Consider the following 6,763-nt stretch of genomic DNA (forward strand, 5'->3'; position numbering starts at 1 on the left):
CCACCATTCCTTTGACAGCCTTTTTACTATTTATATGTTTATAAAAGACTTTTGGGTTCCCTTTTATGTTAGCTGCTAATCTATTCTCACTCTCTCTTTTTGCCCCCCTTATTCCCTCTGTACTTTCTGCATTCAGTTTAGTTCTCTACTGTCTCATGTACCTTACATTTGTCATAAGCCTCCTTGTTCTGTTTCATTTTAATCTCTATATCTTTAGTCATCCAGGGAGCTCTAGCTTGGGATGCTCTTCCTTTCCCCCTTTTGGGAATGTGTCTACTCTGTACCTGAACCATCTGTTCTTTGACAACCTCCAATTGTTCAATTACTGTTTTGCCTACCAATTTTTGATTCCAATCCACCTAGGCCAGATCCCTTTTCATTCTCACTGAATTTAGCCCTCCTCCAGTTAAGTAGTTTTAAGCTTGATTGTTCCTTGACTTTTTCCATAACTATTCTAAACCTGATGATATTATGATCATTCTTCCCCAAATGCTTCCCCACTGAAACATGCTCCACTTACCCCACTTCATTCTCCAGAACCAGATCCAGCACTGCTTCCTTCCTCGTTGGGCTGGAAACACACATCAACAAAGTTCTCTTGTACACATTTCAGGAATTCCTCCCCCTCTTTGCCCTTTACACTGCTACTATCCCAGTCTATATTGAGATAATTGAAGTCCCCCATTATCACTACTCTATAGTTCTTGCATCTTTCTGTAATTTGCCTGCAAATTTGTTTCTCTATCTCCAATAGCATAATAGCTCCTCTAATGTTCCTTAATTCAAAATCATGAAGGGTCTAGACAGAGTAGATAGAGAGAAACTGTTCCCACTGGCAGAAGGGTCAAGAACCAGAGGACATAGATTTAAACTGAATGGCAAAAAAACCAAAGGTGACATGAGGAAAAACTTATTACACAGCAAGTAGTTAGGATCTGGAATGCACTACCTGAGGGGGTGGTGGAGGCAGATTCAATCGTGGCTTTCAAAAAGGAATTGGATAAGTACTTGAAAGGAAAACATTTGCAGGGCTACGGGGATAGGGCGGGGGAGTGGGACTACCTAGATTACAGTTGCATAGAGCCGGCATGGACTCGATGCGCCGAGTGGCTTCCTTCTGCTCTGTAATCTTTCTATGATTCTATAATTCTAACCAAATAGATTCCGTCTTTGACCCCTCAACGACATCATCCCTTTCCAGTGCTATAATAGTTTCTTTGATCAATACGCCCCCCCCTTTCTTTCGTTCCCTATCTTTCCTGAACACCTTGTAGCCATGAATATTAAGTTCCCAACCCTCCCCTTCTTTGAGCCAGGTCTCTGTTATTGCCACTATTGACATTCAACAGCATTACCATCGCCGAATCCCCCACCATCAACATCCTGGGGGTCACCGTTAACCAGAAACTAAACTGGACCAGCCACATAAATACTGTGACCACAAGAGTAGGTCGGAGGCTGGGTATTCTGCAGCGAGTGACTCACCTCTTCACTCCCCAATGCCTTTCCACCATCTACAAGGCACAAGTCAGGCCAACGAGGAAAGAAGCAGTGCTGGATGCTCTCTACTTGCCTGGATCAGCGCAGCTCCAACAAAACTCAAGAAGCTCGACACCATCGAGGACAAAGCAGCCCGCTTGATTGGCACTCCATCCACCACCTTAAACATTCACTCCCTACACCACCGGCACACCGTGGCTGCAGTGTGTACCATCTACAAGTTGCACCGCAGCAACTCGCCAAGACTTCTTCAACAGCACCTCCCAAACCCGCGACCTCTACCACCTAGAAGGACAAGGGCAGCAGGTGCATGGGAACACCACCACCTGCATGATCCCCTCCAAGTCACACACCATCCTGACTTGGAAATATATCGCCATTCCTTCATCGTTGCTGGTCAAAATCTACGAACTCCCTACCTAACAGCACTGTGGAAGAACGTTAACCACACAGATTGCAGCGGTTCAAGAATGGGGCACACCACCACCTTCTCAACGGCAATTAGGGATGGGCAATAAATGATGGCCTTGCCAGGGACGCCCACATCCCACAAGGTTGTTTATTTCTTTATGTCCTTATAAGGACAGTACACTGTCAGCCCTTATATGAGTTTCACTTTCCCTTGTGTTGGTTAGAGTAAGCTGGCACTGGGACTCCGAAAATAGCAGAAGACCCGAGGTGAAAATTGCAGGTTCTTCTTTCTTGAACAAAAAAGAAAAACAATAGGGATTCCAAAAATGTATTAAATAAAATTGGGGATTCAGTTGGTGCTTTGATGCATTGAATCGTTTATCCTTATAATAAAAAAATGTTCTTGTTGTGTTGCTGTTCAACAACGACACTTGCATTTATTTAGCGCCTTTAATGTAGTAAAGCATCCAAGGCGCTTCACAGGAGGTTATCAGACAAAATTTGACACTGAGCCACATAAAGAGATATTAGGACAGGTGACCAAGAGCTTGGTCAAAGAATTAAGTTTTAAGGAGCATCTTAAAGGAGGGGAGAGACATCTATACTTACTAATGATTATGTTGAAGTAACTCTGGAGTCACTTTTTTTAATTTTTAGGAGAAAGTGCAATGCCCATTTAGAATCTATTTAAATGTTTCAAAAGTGTTGTTGAAAACTGCACAGTAGAATGATTACTTATTTTCAACCATCAATTAAGACCGTGGAGCGGCTCAGTTATTTGCTCCTTTTTCCCCAAACTTTTTAACAGTTTTCGTGGCCTTCAGCGCTCCTGATGATTGATCTGCCTGACATCTTTCTGCAATCTAATTGGCCTGTGTCACTTAGTCAACCAATCAGACTGCACAAAAACGACAACAGAAACATATTTTGAGACAGATAGATATACATAGTGAGATAGCGAGAGATAATGATAGACATAAAGAAATAGGTGGATAGATGGACAAGCATAGGTTAAAAACTTCATATGCTGGAAATCAGAAGTAAAAAACACTGAAAATATGCAGCAGCTCCATCAGCATCTGTAAAGTGAAAAGATGTTTAATATTTTGCATGTAACCTTACATCAAAACTGAAAGCTGAAAGATAATCAAGAAATTTAGTACGGTTGAAAGATTCTATATATAGATTATAATATATATGAGACTGAGAGATGACTGTCAGTTTTAACTTACTGTATATATTATGCAAGAATGTCACATCTGTGTTGGATCAGAGCTGTGGCTCTTCAATGCCGTGTTGTTCCAGGATCAGTTCTATTCCTCCATTCACATTAACAGCTATAACTTTTCAACTTGTTCAAAATAAACATTATGGTTAATTTTGAGGCAATAAACCGTGGTTCATTTTCTACCTGTGTGTTTTATGACGATTGTAGATCGCCTTATGCAGATTCTTTGCCAAATACTACAGAAATGCATCGTGTTCCCACAGAAATCTCTGAATAGAATAAAATGCTACTACATGAATTTTGGCCGCGAGACACTAAATGCGGTCCTTAAATAATTCCGTTTGCGTCTTTGAATGCATAGCAGTGCAGTTATTTTTACGCATCTGGACTCAGAGATATTCATAGGATGCGAAAATATAAAGGCAAGTTCAGCACTTACAGCACTGAGGGCTTCACATCCCGCAGCTGCTGGAACAACAGTAAAGCTCGATGAAGCCGCAAATAAATGATTTACTTTTTGCTCCAAACCCAAGTTGTCAAACATCATTACTGGTGGTTACAGATCTTCATGCCCTTGATATTTATGCCTATTGCTTATATTTAAAATGAAATGCTGGGACCAAATTACAAGGACTCACCCCTCTCTGTTCCCCACTGCACACCACATTCGTGGCTGATAAACGAATCTGGCACTGGAAATGCAGAAATGTCACCACTGATAAACTTCAGGAGGCAAATCTGGTGGAACCAAGAGTAGAGGACGGAAGGGGGGGCTGGGGGAGCAGATTCCCAAACAGCCGGGCACTATTCGGCCGATTAGTCTAAGGATCTGGTTTGACAGATGGGGAGAGAGAAAGGAAGAGGGGCGGAGATAGTCGCACAGGTGGAGATAGGGAGAGGGGAAGACAGACTGGAAGAAAGTGAGAAAGGAGGAAATTAAGTGCAGGACATACAGAAACAGAGGAAGAGATACAAAAAAAGAAAAAAATACAGATGGAGAGAGGGAGAGGAGGGAAACGGCAGAGAGAAAGTGAGGAAGAGACGGAGACATAGTAAGATGATGTTCCCTGTGGAGTTAGTCTCTTGCTGATGCATTAGATTATAAAGTATACAAACATGAATGCGTGTCTGTTCATCCGCAATAACACCACTACAGCAAGGTACGTATATACTGAATAAGACAGGCAGTAAATAGAAAGTATACAGAATAAAATATTTCCACACTTAACCTTGTCAGCCCCGTCCCCGAGATAACCTAGAAATACACCTAGCTGCTGCAAGGCTTCAACTCTGCCTCTGATTTTATTTCATATTTTTTGTAAATGAATTCCAAACCATCATGGTAAGAACTACAAGAAATGTTAGAGGTGATGGAGTCATTCTTGAAACCAAACACTATCACGCCGACTGCGGACCTGTCTGGGTAATAATATGGTTTAATAGTTCTGTCCTGATTAGATATAAATGTGTTTTCCCCCTATTTCCGCACTAACTGGCAAAGTGCGTTTACTCCTGGGTTTCACTCGAACACATGCATATACACAAACAGAAAAAAAAGCTCAGAAAGAGTAGTTTTATTTTTTTTTTAAAATAACAACTTTCACTAATGCAGTTCTTTAGAATTAAATACCAAAATGGTGGGCAAATCGTATTATTACTTTCAAAAATGGGGGATTGTAAGCCGCTTCTATCAGTGCTGATGGTCAATGTGACAGATGTCCACAGCTAGAGCTTTGCGGAGATTAAACATGTTTTAATAAACATCTGCAATTATTCATTCGATGCAACAAACACCATCTCCTTACATGCACTGTACAGCGTGTACATACAGTATATGAAATATTTATAGTGGATAATCTGTATCTCTATCCAGATCGGCCGTCACTATCAGATATTCACCATTGTCGGCGCTAGAGCCTGGCTAAAATCAGCCATCATATATAAAAAATGACACCCAATTTCACACCGGGTTCAGCTACTCCTGAAATCAGCCACACTTTGCAGCGCTTTTATTTTTAATCAAACTGCAGCCCGTTAAATAAAATGTTATGAAAATACTTGCTGCTTCCCACGGCTCAGCCGGCTCCTGACCATGAGACACCCGTCACACCCGCTCCCCACTTTTCTCTGCACACTTTTAAGTGTGAGTTGAGGGGCAAGGCTCCGTCCGCCTACCTTTGCGATTCTAGCAGGAGTTTGGTGCTTTTGCCGCTGATTTTGTCCGGATGAAGTTTCCCATCCCTGAGTCTGGAGCTCTCTCTCTCTCTCTCTTTCCGCAGGATTCTGCCACTATTTCCTTTCACCCCCTTTCACGACCAGAAAGATTTGGCGGCTAAAAGTGCCTGAGTAGCGGCGGTGCCAGCCGGCTGCTGCCCGTGCAGTGCGTGCCGGGGTGCCGCTGCTCTGGCACAGGGTGCCGGTATCGCGGAGGTGAACTGTTGTGTGAGGTGCGATGCTTTTTATTCCTTTCGTCTCTCTCCCTCTCTTTCTCCCACAGAGCTGGCACATGCTGCTGTCCCCGCCACACTGCCGCTGCTACTGACAAGAGATCCGGGCAAACTCTGCAAACTCTCCTCCCCCCTCCTCTTCTAGCCCCCCTCGCCTTTCGACACAGCGCCCGCGCACTGCTACCGACCGCTCGCGCACAACCGCCAGTCGCCGGCAGCGCGCGAGCGCGCGCACCACCACCGACCGGCAGTCGCCGGCAGCGCGCGAGCGCGCGCACCATCACCGACCGCCAGTCGCCGGCAGCGCGCGAACCATCACCAACCGCCAGTCGCCGGCAGCGCGCGAACCACCACCAACCGCCAGTCGCCCGGCAGCGCGCGCACCACCACCAACCGGCAGCGCGCGCACCACCACCAACCGCCAGTCGCCGGCAGCGCGCGCAACATCACCAACCGCCAGTCGCCCGGCAGCGCGCGCGCACCCCCTTAACCGTCTCCCATCCCCACGCGCAGACCAGCCCGCCAGGCAACCAATTAGATTGGACCTGGCTGTCTTAACGTCAGCGACAGCTTCCCTCTCCCCATCCCCGCCACCGCGAGGGAGAGGGAGCGCGCGTCTGGCCGCCTTGCTCCGCTCCGCTACCCGTTCACACCTCAACCTGCAGCACGTGAGAATTCGGTTCGAATCATCACCCCCCTCCTCCTCCTCCATTATTCGCATAGCACCTCTCCCGAACCTGCCAAAGTGCTTCACACTCATCGTGTCACTTCGAAGTTGTACAGGTGAGCCTGCAGTCTTTCCGCACCAGTTTGGTCATATAAACAGCCATGTGATGAATGATGAGTTAGTATGTTTTTGGTGGTGCTGGTTGAGGGTTGGCCAAACTTCGGGAGAATGGTCTTGCTCCTCAAATACTGCTATGGGATTTTAACAGCCACCTGAATGGACAGACTGGCCCTTGGTTTAACCCGGTGTTATCCAATGGAAATCTCTGACTAGCCACACTATGGCGACATCGTTTTCGCCACATGCACTAATTTTAGTAGAAAACGCTTCGCGTCCAATACAATTAAAAGTACTTCACATGTATATTTACTTATCAAACATCTACCACCGTTCATTAAACAAGGATGTAAAGCACTCAAATCGATCAAATGTACTCCGATTTTTGTCTTG

General features: G+C 45.2%; 1 protein-coding gene across 1 annotated transcript in view; it reads right to left on the reverse strand.

Annotated features, from left to right (window-relative positions):
* The window catches only part of LOC137342497 (adhesion G protein-coupled receptor B2-like), a 697,882-nt gene extending 692,151 nt beyond the window's left edge, over positions 1–5,731 (reverse strand). Inside the window, exon 1 of the mRNA XM_068006399.1 lies at positions 5,315–5,731. The gene's annotated coding sequence lies outside the window, so the exon portion shown is untranslated. The remainder of the gene's footprint in view (positions 1–5,314) is intronic.
* Between the last annotated feature and the right edge of the window lie 1,032 nt (positions 5,732–6,763).

The sequence above is a fragment of the Heptranchias perlo genome, chromosome 26 (assembly GCF_035084215.1).
Source record: "Heptranchias perlo isolate sHepPer1 chromosome 26, sHepPer1.hap1, whole genome shotgun sequence".
Taxonomy (NCBI): domain Eukaryota; kingdom Metazoa; phylum Chordata; class Chondrichthyes; order Hexanchiformes; family Hexanchidae; genus Heptranchias; species Heptranchias perlo.